The following is an 11,151-nucleotide window of genomic DNA, read 5'->3' as shown; positions in this document are numbered from 1 at the left end:
GTATTTTAACAGTTGTGAAAATGGTTGAAAATACAATGCTTGAATGCACGAAGCCCGAGACTCATCGGCCTTCCGCAAATATTTACATTCTTCTTTTGTGATTCTTTTTCAGCTTTTTACAGCCTCTTTCATTTGTTTGTTTTGGGATGTCCTGGATTCTTGCCTTCTGGAGGTTATTGCTGATGTCACTAACAGTTGTGTTAGGGTCTTTGCAGCTCTCTAAACGTTTCACTCATCAGCGCCTCTTACTTTGTGCTCTGTGATTTATTTCTTCTTTAGGTAATTACAAATATTTGTGTAGGCTATGACCAGTGTTTGTACTATATATTTTTTTTCTTCTCAGCTTTTGTTTTTTCATCCATAGACAGCCCCCTAATTTCAAGTTGGTTACGCCTCTAACTAAACAAATGTTCTTCACAGGCAACAAAACACTGCCGTTACCATAAAAAAAATGGCTAAAACTATTTACACTCTAAGACGTGCTCATTTCCTGGATGTGCACTTGCTTGGATTGATTTCTCAGGTTGCTTGAGCCTGATTATATAATTCAGGTAATTATTGTAGCATCATGATAGCAGACCAATTCCTTTATATTGGAACATTTGACTTTGGTAATTCCAATTCCTCTCCTCAAAAGATTTGACAAAACGCCAGTAATTTAGAGCAAGCAGCTGTTTCTTATTTCAACTCATCACCCACCCCCATGCACCCCAATCTTGACCCCCCCGTCCGTCCGTATGGGAACTGCACAGCCTATCACTAAGCCTGCCATAGTTAATGTTCATCGATAATAATAATACAATCTGCTTTGATATTGTTGTACCCTATGGAGTTGCATGCATATTCTGTTCTATTCCATCCATCTTGCATGTCTGTGAGAACCCGATTTTATTTTTTTTACATTTGTTTTCTGCTTTTTTATGCTGTGAAAAATATGTGCAAAAAGTAAATGCAGTAAATTTAATAGGCATTGAATTTCTCTGCTTTGAATTTGTATGCACCCGGAAATGTGAGCGGTTGCATGTAATACGTCTGTGGAAATTCGAACATCCAAGCAAATGCATGAGAAACTATTCCGACAGGGGCAACTGGAAGTGCAGGGGTTCAGCTTTTAAAGAGAGCAAAATCATGCTCCAACATGAAAGACTGTACTCTTGTGAAAGTTTCCAATCCACTGACAGTTTGCATCTGTTCCAAAGCAGTTTCTCCTCCAGCAATGATATTTCACCCACTTTCTGCACCACCATCACTCATGCTTGCACATTCATAGTGTCACATGCACCAACAAAACCACAAAAAGCATCTTTGTTCTTGACTTCTCTGGAGTGGGTGAAAGATAAACAAGCATTCTTTTAGGGGGGGATGAAAAAGAGCTGGGAGGAGAACATGGAGGGCCAAGGCCATGATAAGATCTTAGCCTAATTGTGAGCTGTAGATAGAGCCCGTTATAGTACAGTAGCCATGATGAAAACAGTCAACTTATTAATTGAGAGAAAATAGACTCAGAGAACATTTCAAACCCAGTTATGGCAGGAAATTTCTTTTTTTTTTTGCTGCAGCAGCGGCATTTTTCTAAATGTGTCTTATACACAAACGCATTCCTGACTCATTTCAAATGAATAAGATTAAGATAGGATTAAGTCTCAAGAGAAAGCATGTTTTCCCTCTTTAATTATAAAAAGAGAAGAAATTATAAAAAGAGACTGCCTATATTTATGACAATTACCAAAGTTTATTCATACATATGAAACAACTAAATATAGTATATAACCATTAAAATTGTTAATATTTTTCATGGAAAAAAATGGCATAGCATGGGGATGAAAAATGTGAAGTACACTACTCTTTCCCTTTCAATTTTCAATATTGGGCTTTATTTATTAGTTATTTCAAATATAATATTTTGCTTCAGTTTATTTGACACCATCTCAGGGCTTTGTTCTTGGAAAAATAAAGTGCTATGCTTGTTATCATTCACACCCTGAGGCCATTGATCACACAGTCACAAAAGAACCAAACCCAAATTGTAAACTGGTCCAACAAGGGTTGTGTGTGTGTGTGTCTGTGTGTGTGTGCGCATGTGTATACATGCTCGGGTGCATTTAGGGGTGACTGTAAGACAGTTAATTGTGATAAAACTGAACAAGTTTATTGTCATTGCGAGACAGTGCTGGTTGTTGTCCAGAGCAGCTGAGAGTTATCAGTACGTGACAGCGTGTGAGCTTGCTTGCATGTGTTCATTGGGGTGACCAGACGCCCTCTTACCCTCGGACACATCCACTGTTTATTTATGTACAAAAAGCATCCATCTGTGATTTTTCTCAGAATGTTTTTGTCCTTCCTGGACTCTGAGTGCAATCTTCCGACACCGTCTGATGGCGACTATTTTATGTAATTGCATGGATCACACCTGCCAGTCATAGAAGGGCCAGTGTTTTGGTTTTTATTTATTTTATTTATAATTATTTTATTTTATATATATATTTTATTATTTATTATATATATTTTTTTAATTATTTGTTATTTATTCCTGCTGCAAACTGATGTGCAGCAACAGCACATGAGCGAACTGCAATGTAGCAATTTTAACAGAAATTAGCTCACTTAAAGAGATAAAAAAGTTAACTGCTAGCCATCATATAGTCAACAACCAATATATTCCTATTGGATCTTATTGCTTTAATTGTGGAATATGTCAGACACAAAGAGTTAAAGTATTCTTATACTTTCCCCGTCCCTCTTTACATGCTCTGATGCTTTTCATCATCTCACATAATGAGCAATGGTTCCCTGTAGATTATGAGACCTCTTGAGGTTGCCAATGGGCTTTCCACTAATTGCTTGTTGGCTGAATCAACACGCCTATAAATCAAAGACAACTGAAATGTTGCAACACGTTTCAAATCACCCATCATTATAGAACATGTAAAGCTGAAAGTATGTAAACACATGCAATGTTTTGCATGGGAGCAGTGCAACAAAATTTCCCTCGGCTTGCTTTATAAACCGCCACGATATCTACACGTCAGGACTTGTCAAGCACTATTAACGGACTTACAGTAAGTGGACTCGGAGGATTGAAGAGTTGTGCACATCTGGCATACGTTATCTCGGAAATGTACGGTTTGCATACAGGTCTACATGCATGGATGTGCACAAATTCACTCTGATATATGGACTCTGGAATACATTTACATGCAGAAAAAGCCTAAATGTGCTCTTAATCGGGTTTTTAAAAACCGTCCGTGAGTCGAATCAAGATATTTAAATGAAGGAGCAACTCAGACGCATGTAAACAGATTTTTACAAATGTTTCAGAAACCGAAATTTCGACCTCAACCTGAATATTGACTGCATGTCCACTCTAAATCCAGTTGCGATTAAGTCAATTTCCCGACATGTGGTAGCATCCATGACTTCAGACTAACCCCAAATAGGCGAATAAAGTTCAACAAGCAAACTCTCTAATGATTTTCTTCTCAGCTGCAACCCATTGTATTGTTCAAGACAAATCCAACCCATCGGGCACCACAAATTATCGACAAAATGATTTGAGTTTGAGTGGCCTTGATGAAAAACGAGCAGGACGAATGGAAGACTTATCCTTTGTGCAGTGTGTCTCTAGCTCCCCCAGTGGGTGTGCTTCGGCGTCTCTCAGGCTCTCCAAATCTGTTTGTCATGTTCTTATCTGACATCCATTAAACCATAATGGAGAGCAGATGCCCTGGAGATGGATAGCTTACCATAACACCCACCCACGTACGCATGGATAAAACACACATCTGCAGCATCGATAGAACTAGGTCTAATTACATAACACTTGCCTCTCTCTCTCCATGGAACCTTAGAAACCATGCCAGGCTTTCCTAAATCGAGAGATTCTGGAGCGATACACACCTCCTGACCGTATGCACACTCACGTAGACGTAATCAGAAGGATGTGTTGAGGAAAGCGCCAGATTGAAGGAAAAAGGCACATAAACTCATTCATATGTTCTGATGCTGTGATGTAATGAGGACGAAAGTCAATAAAATGGGAGCAACTTTTTCAGAGAAACACCTGTGGACACAGAGACATTGGCCAGGAATAGAAAGGAAAGGAAAAAAAAGAAGGGAAATTTGCTTGGTCACTGGAACTAAACCACCAGTGTGCCAAGAAAAACAGTCATCAAAGAGGGAAGCAAAAGAGAAACAGACAGGAATGAAGAGTCATAAGGGTGAAGAAAAACAAGTTAAAGGACAACCAAAAGCAAAGATAAGGAAACCAGTGTCAAATTATAGTTTGGAGTCAGTATGGAGGTCAGAATGAAACTGATGCAGTGTGATGGGACCAGGCTGGAGGTGAAGGCCACACTCTTGGGTGCAAATCGTAGACATGGAAACCAACATTATTATGAGTACACTTTGTCCTCTGATGTCATCGTGATGATTTGTTTCAGTCTGGGGCTCCAGCCATCCTGACCATATGCGGCCAACACACATTGTAGTTACATAAAGAGTAGAACAAGTAGTATCAAGTGAACATGTATATGGATATATACGATGGGTATGGAGTCAAGAATGGCACCCGTCCATAAAACCTGTGCCAAATTTCCTTTCAAAAATGGCCGCCTCAAATAGGGAAAGGGCATGCTGGGAAATGCTGACGTCAACAGCAAATCATATTTCGATATACTTTGAAGCTGTGAATCTGAACAATAAATGCATCTTTTATATTTTCTCTTGTTGAGTTGGGACATTTGAATCAGCTCGTAAACACAAGTTGAAGGCTGATGATGCCACATGTTTTCACATCTCACGCTTTTACTGGTTATCAACTGACATTCACGGGCGTGATGAGGCATGAGGTTGGCAGAAAGAAAATGACGAATAATATCCTGCTCTACCACATTTACCAATACTGCAGGACGTCATTTATTTTGAAGACTGGTTAGCATGTTTGACGCACTGTCCAAAGTTTCTCTTGGCTTCCTCCTATATAAGGTTGAAGACTGTTAATTGCCCATAGGTGTCAATATGAGTTGAACGGTTGTTTGCCTACAATGTGCCCGGAAATTGGCTGGCAATCCAGTTGAGGGTGTAACCTGCCTCTGGTTCAAAGTCTGCTGGGATAGGCTCACTCGTCAGTCTGATCGGGATAAGTGGGATGGAAAACAGATGGGTACAATTTTGAGCTGATATTATTATGCTTACAAGAGGTGATGATAAAACTAACTCATGATGGAATGTCAGATTTTTATAGAATATATATTTATTTTATATATATAATTGATTTTTTTTTTTTTGCGAAGTCCGATCAAAAGTTGAAGCTAACGTCAACACATTACTGTTTTGTGTCCACGTGATCAAGAAAAACATTGTGATCAAAGTTATATATTTTCCTTGTTATTGTGTGGTGAAAGTCAAAAATCTTTTTCTTTGTCTTAGAAAATGACCTGGCTCCGAGTGCCCCTTAAGTTCCCTCCTCAGCAGCTATTGTAGACACGGCACAGTTGAAAAACAATAAATGCACATGAAAGTTCCCCTGACAATCAGCACTGCATTGTGAGATGCTGTGGGAGCAGATGCTGGTTTAAAGAAAACTTGAATGGCAGCCTTCACACTCAAACACAACAGTTCACGGTTGAGAAAGCAAAGACAAAGGCAGGTGCGATAAAGTCTACAGTATGTTGACCTTTTGCATGCTATGTTATCGGCACCCTTTTTTTTTATGTCTATAATTACTACAGAAACATTCTTACTTTGAAATCCCTCAGGAGCCACTCGTGTGGAGATAAAGCAATATGTCATTGTTCACAGGAGATTTGACACATTTCTTCCATTTGTCGTTTTGGGAATTGTGAGGTCGCTCGCTAATAAAACGGACATAGTTGTTCCAAAAGCGCATTTGTTTGTTGACATTCAACCATCAGCTGGTGCAAGGATGACGTCATGCAAGCGGTGATTGAGAGATTACAATTTTTGTATCCCGGCGCCCTTATTCCGGTCAGTGGAACCTTTAATCATGATGGACTTCGGCGGCCCCCACAGCCGTGAACAGAATCAGCGGTGGTGAGAATGAACGAAGGAACGAACGAACAAATGATGATACTTATCAGTCTATCAGAATGAATTCCTGGACATATTTTAGTTCACTGTCCAACCTGTCCACAAAATTCCGTAAAGGTGTGTAACAATGTAAAATTTTTGTTCACTGTAGGACAACTCCATTTTCATCCTCACGAGAGGATAAATGAATAAAGCGCCTCAAGCATACTTTAAAAGCACAGATACTATAGATATATATATATAGATATATATTTTATAATATTTTCCTTGGTACAGTTGTCACCAATCACAATGTCATGTGTACTTAATTTGAAGATGTACATTGGTTATACATGAATAACTTCTATAATTTTATTATTTTCAAAGAAAAGAAGGGGAAATTATATCCATTTGCCATATTTTGCAATAACTCTATAACTAGATAGCCTCCAAGGAGAAGCAGCAGAATCTCAGTATCTAAACAATACTCCAAAACAATCCTAGTCCACTGAGCGTTGACAGGCACGCTGCATACCAGTATGATAGTCTTGTTTCCAAAAAAAAAGAAAAACCAGTCCTATGATCACCCGCTCGAGACTTTCATGTCCTCCTACAAGAGTGCTGAGAGATGAACAGATTGCTTGATGGGGGGGAGTTGGAATTCCTCGAGCCCATTCACACATAAACACAGCAAAGATCAAATCATAGACATCTACACACGTCAGTCAGACATTTTTATTCAACTTTCCCACACACACCTTTGGCCAGTACAAACACATTCAAAGTGTGTACCTTTAACTATATTAGCAATGGGACTGGACTGTTCCTCTGACCATTCAAATTTCAAATTCGCCCGCAATAACGTCAGCATTTTTCCATCCACTAATTGGTAGGTCAGAGCAAAAGTGCTGCAGCCAAGTTCCACTGACATGTCTGTCGTGATCAGCATGGTATACCACATTTTGATTTTTCATGCCCACAATGGCTGACGGAAGGCAAGAAATTGACTTGGTCCCAGACGTCCTTCAATTGCAGTGAGGTATTGGTGGATAGATGTTTTGAAAGTCGTTCTCCACTTTAGCAGAGAGGTCTGGATTATTTTATTTATTTATTATTATTTATTTTTATTTTTTTATGCTTGCCAGTCACACTTTTAAGTACACACTACTGCATTGATTCAGTCAGCAGGCATCCATTTTTCTGTGGACATTTCTACGGGCAGCCTTGGTGCTTTGGTGGTCAAGACAGAGCGTCAGAATTTGAGAGGCATGGAAATACAGGCTCTTTATTAAAATAGATGATTCAGCCTCTTTTCATGGGGTCATTCTCTGTGTGTGGACAAGCATGACTGCATCAACCACAAAATATTGCTCACAAACCAAAGTCATACAATATTGCTAAGTTTAAACATGTTTTTATTCATATAAATTTGTTGTGTTAAGACTTGAGTTTATACAAAAAAATCGAAATGGCTTTTAGTGGGTGTTTGGCATTGCAGACAACAGTTTCAATCATAAATTGCAAGAGTTGATAAAAAAGCATCAGGGTAAGAAAGGTCCGTTTTTATTGTCCGTCTTTCATGGTGAGTTCAAGAAGAGCTTCAGAAAAGGACCGAGTTGTCCTATGATGAGTCTGCAAGGCCACTCCAATTAAGGCGTTTGGCAGACATAATCCTAGTGGCACCTGCTTAGTAGATCAACTTTCACATCTGTTTTGATGTGCAATCAGGTCTATGCCTGTTTTTACACACGCACATATGTAAATCAAACCCTTAATGTTCTTCTGGGAGAGGAGACAAAAATAGTCTGAGCTTGCTCAGCACCATCACCAGTCTAAAGGGAAAACATTTTTTTTTCCATTGCTTATATACAAATAGTGTTCTCTGGGGGCACTTCCAACCCAACAAGTGTGAAATTAAAGAGCCATGTAAATATTTTTTCAGCTGCTTGGTTCTGAAAGTGTGTCAAATTGACAAGAATTATTGGGCTGCTTAATATTGAAGTGTAGCATCCATGAAAAGATCTTTTTCTGCTAAGCTTTCTTCTCTGACTTTGGCCTGTTTCAGATTGTGCAACTGCTTGCACAGTGGCTACCTGAAGCATTTTGAAATATTGAAAAGGTTGCCTCCTTCTTCTCTTGTTCCCCTCCACCCAAACCTATTAAAATTTGCACTGGGAGGAAACTCCCACTTCCTCCACATTCCTGAAGGATTTTCCATACAGAGAATAGTAAACAAACCTTTAAACAAAGAGTAAGTGTGGAGGGAAGGGCAAAAGCAGTGCATGGACAAGTCAATGTTATTTCCTCCTTGCAGTAAATCAAAAGCTTGCTTTCACACTGACTTCCCGGTAAACTGGTGAGGTCGGGTCGAGGGGGGGGTTCTTTTGTAAGTCCGTTGAGGTGTTAACAGTCGGCAGCGATGGTGGCGGGAGTAGTTGAAGGAACAAAGGCCTGTGCAAAGACCTGGAAAACCCTTTTGGTCTTCCCCCAGCTCCCTCCACACGCGCATTTCCTGGCACTGAGATGAGTAAGCAGTGGGAGGAAGGCCTCCTTATCTGGTTTCCTTACGGGATGTCTGGTTTTCACTGACTCGTGTCAGTATGTCAGTTTTCCGTCTACCCATGCCCAAAGCCATCGACGGGGAATGCGTGTAGGCATGAGGCCTTGTGATTTTGCATCTTTAAGCATTGTGTTGGGTGAGAAACCTACATTTTGCAGGAGAACTGATATTTTCTACCTGTGTAAATATTTTTGAAAAAGCAGAAAGAAAAATGATGACAACCTATTGTGTATTCAGCAATATGAATTTGGAGCCTCTAGGTGTCAAACTCAAGGCCCGCGGGCCAGATCCGGCCTGCCACATCATTTTATGTGGCCCGCAAAGACAACTCGTGTCAACTTCATGTTTCTTGTTAAAATACCAAAGTTGTAAATGGTCTTATATTTTAATAACAGTGAGGTATTGCAACATTTATTTAAAACCCCACTTTCAAAACAAATTAGAAAATTGTTGACGTTTTTTTATGCTGGATTCTGTTGTGTGTATGCGATAATATAAGAAAGTATTAATGACCCCACGAAGGAAACCATAACTACGTGGCCCGCAATAAAAATGAGTTCGACACCCCTGATAAGGTCAAACTGAGCCAATTGCAAGATGGAGTCATACTATATCACTTTTGACATTCCTCCTTTCAGCTCTGCCTTTGCTTGTGCCTGGTTCATTTCATCACACAGAGATAACTGGTAGTGCCGTCTCCCAATAATGTTACGCAATTTAGACACAGACATCCAATTGGCATGCACTCGGAACACGCTAAATCAAACCAAACAAGATTTTGATGCGGTTGCGGGCTTCCCCTAAATGATCGGAGCAGTTGATTTCTTGTCTGTAACTCAGTAATATGTTTGGTAGTCTTGCCACTGCCTGGCTCTCCCAAATGTTGCAAATGTTAGCCGTCTTTTTGTCTAAATATCAGAAAAGGAGAAGTTTTAAAAATGGCAAAGATGCAAAAAAAAAAAAAACAAGGCACACACCGTGGTGCCAGAAACACAAAACTAGACTTGCCCCACACTAAAATGAAGATGCACTCGTTTTTAGGCCGAGCACATGGGCGCCTGTCTACTAAGAATTGATTTCAGAGCTAATGAGTGTTTTGCATTTCAGGACTGAGTGGTCACTGCAAAGCGCTTACTTGAGCAAACTGGCACACTGCCAAACACACACGTACCAAAAATGACAACATTGGTACACGTAAGCTTCTGCTAAGTTGCTTTCTGTTTGCAAATGTCGCTCTACTCACTGTTGACAATTTCAGCGGCCATGTTTACTCCACCAATAACCCCAAAACAATAAACCCCTGTTCCAACCTTAATGTAGACCAAAGAAAAAATATCTCCTGGATGTAGCACAGCACACTGATTAATCATTATTTCGGCTCCCGTCCTTCCATCTAGCTAGGCCTTTTGAAATGTAAGTTTTGACCGTTTCATTTTCCTCAATCCCTCTGGCAGGGGCTGGTCTGGAGTTTTGGATCCTGCCTCGGCTTGCTCACAGGAATGTGCTATTGAGAAAGCACCGCACCGCAAAGCCTCCCAGTCATTCCAAGCCATAATCAGATCCAGCTTGTCATCCCCCATCCCATCTCCTTCTTTCTTTCTTCCTCACTCCCCATCTTGCACACACGGTGCACAAACACCCACATGGAGAACAGGAACCCAGACACCCCCACAGAATCAGACACCAATTTGTAGAAATGTAAGCTTGTGCAAACATAGCTCGGCAGCGACTTGTAAAAGTAGTCGTACGGGGGATAACCAAAAGTACAGTGCAAGGAGAGACAAGAATAATTCATCCCACCGACTACATGTATGGACTAATCTGTTCTAGGTATTGTAGCATGAACACAGCAATAACTAGTAATGAGCAAGCAAGCATGTGATGACTCACATGTTGTATTTAGGCAACAAGACTGTTGTTTGATGATTTATTTTGGTACACTTTAGAAAGTTGTCCCCCTGGGGTAATTTCTGTGTGGAAATGTTGTAGGAGGAGTCCGCCATCACTTGCATCGCAGGCGATCACCATTTCAAACTCCATATTGCCACATCACAAACTGTCATTTTCAAATGATACATTTCTTTTGAAGACAAGACTCGTGGCAGTTGTCATTGAGAAAAAATATTTTATCATATATTTAGTATATATTATATTATATTTTATTATATATTATTATATTGTATATTATAATTATATTTAACAGCAAAACAATTCTTTTGTCGTGCTGTACCACAACAAATAATTCAAGTGATGACCACAATTGCGATTGTATCAGAGATCCATATACTGTAATGTTTTCAGAAATACTATATTTTAACCTTGCATGGAATGAACATGGATTTTCTTTTTCTATTCTGGTAGATGCGTTCACATCACTGAGTGGTAACTGAACCCATGTTACCACTATGTATTTTTTGTAATAGAGTAACTCGTGAATATTCCCGTAGCAGTTCTGCATGCCTCCCAAGAATGAGCAGCCTCATCATTTCTATCTCGAACCAATCTTTTCATCTTGTTCCACCTGGATGGCTATGAAATCTGCTGATCTTTCCCTCTTCTTCTCT

Source organism: Syngnathus acus, chromosome 15 (assembly GCF_901709675.1).
Source record: "Syngnathus acus chromosome 15, fSynAcu1.2, whole genome shotgun sequence".
NCBI classification, from domain to species: domain Eukaryota; kingdom Metazoa; phylum Chordata; class Actinopteri; order Syngnathiformes; family Syngnathidae; genus Syngnathus; species Syngnathus acus.
This window is presented reverse-complemented; position numbering follows the sequence as displayed.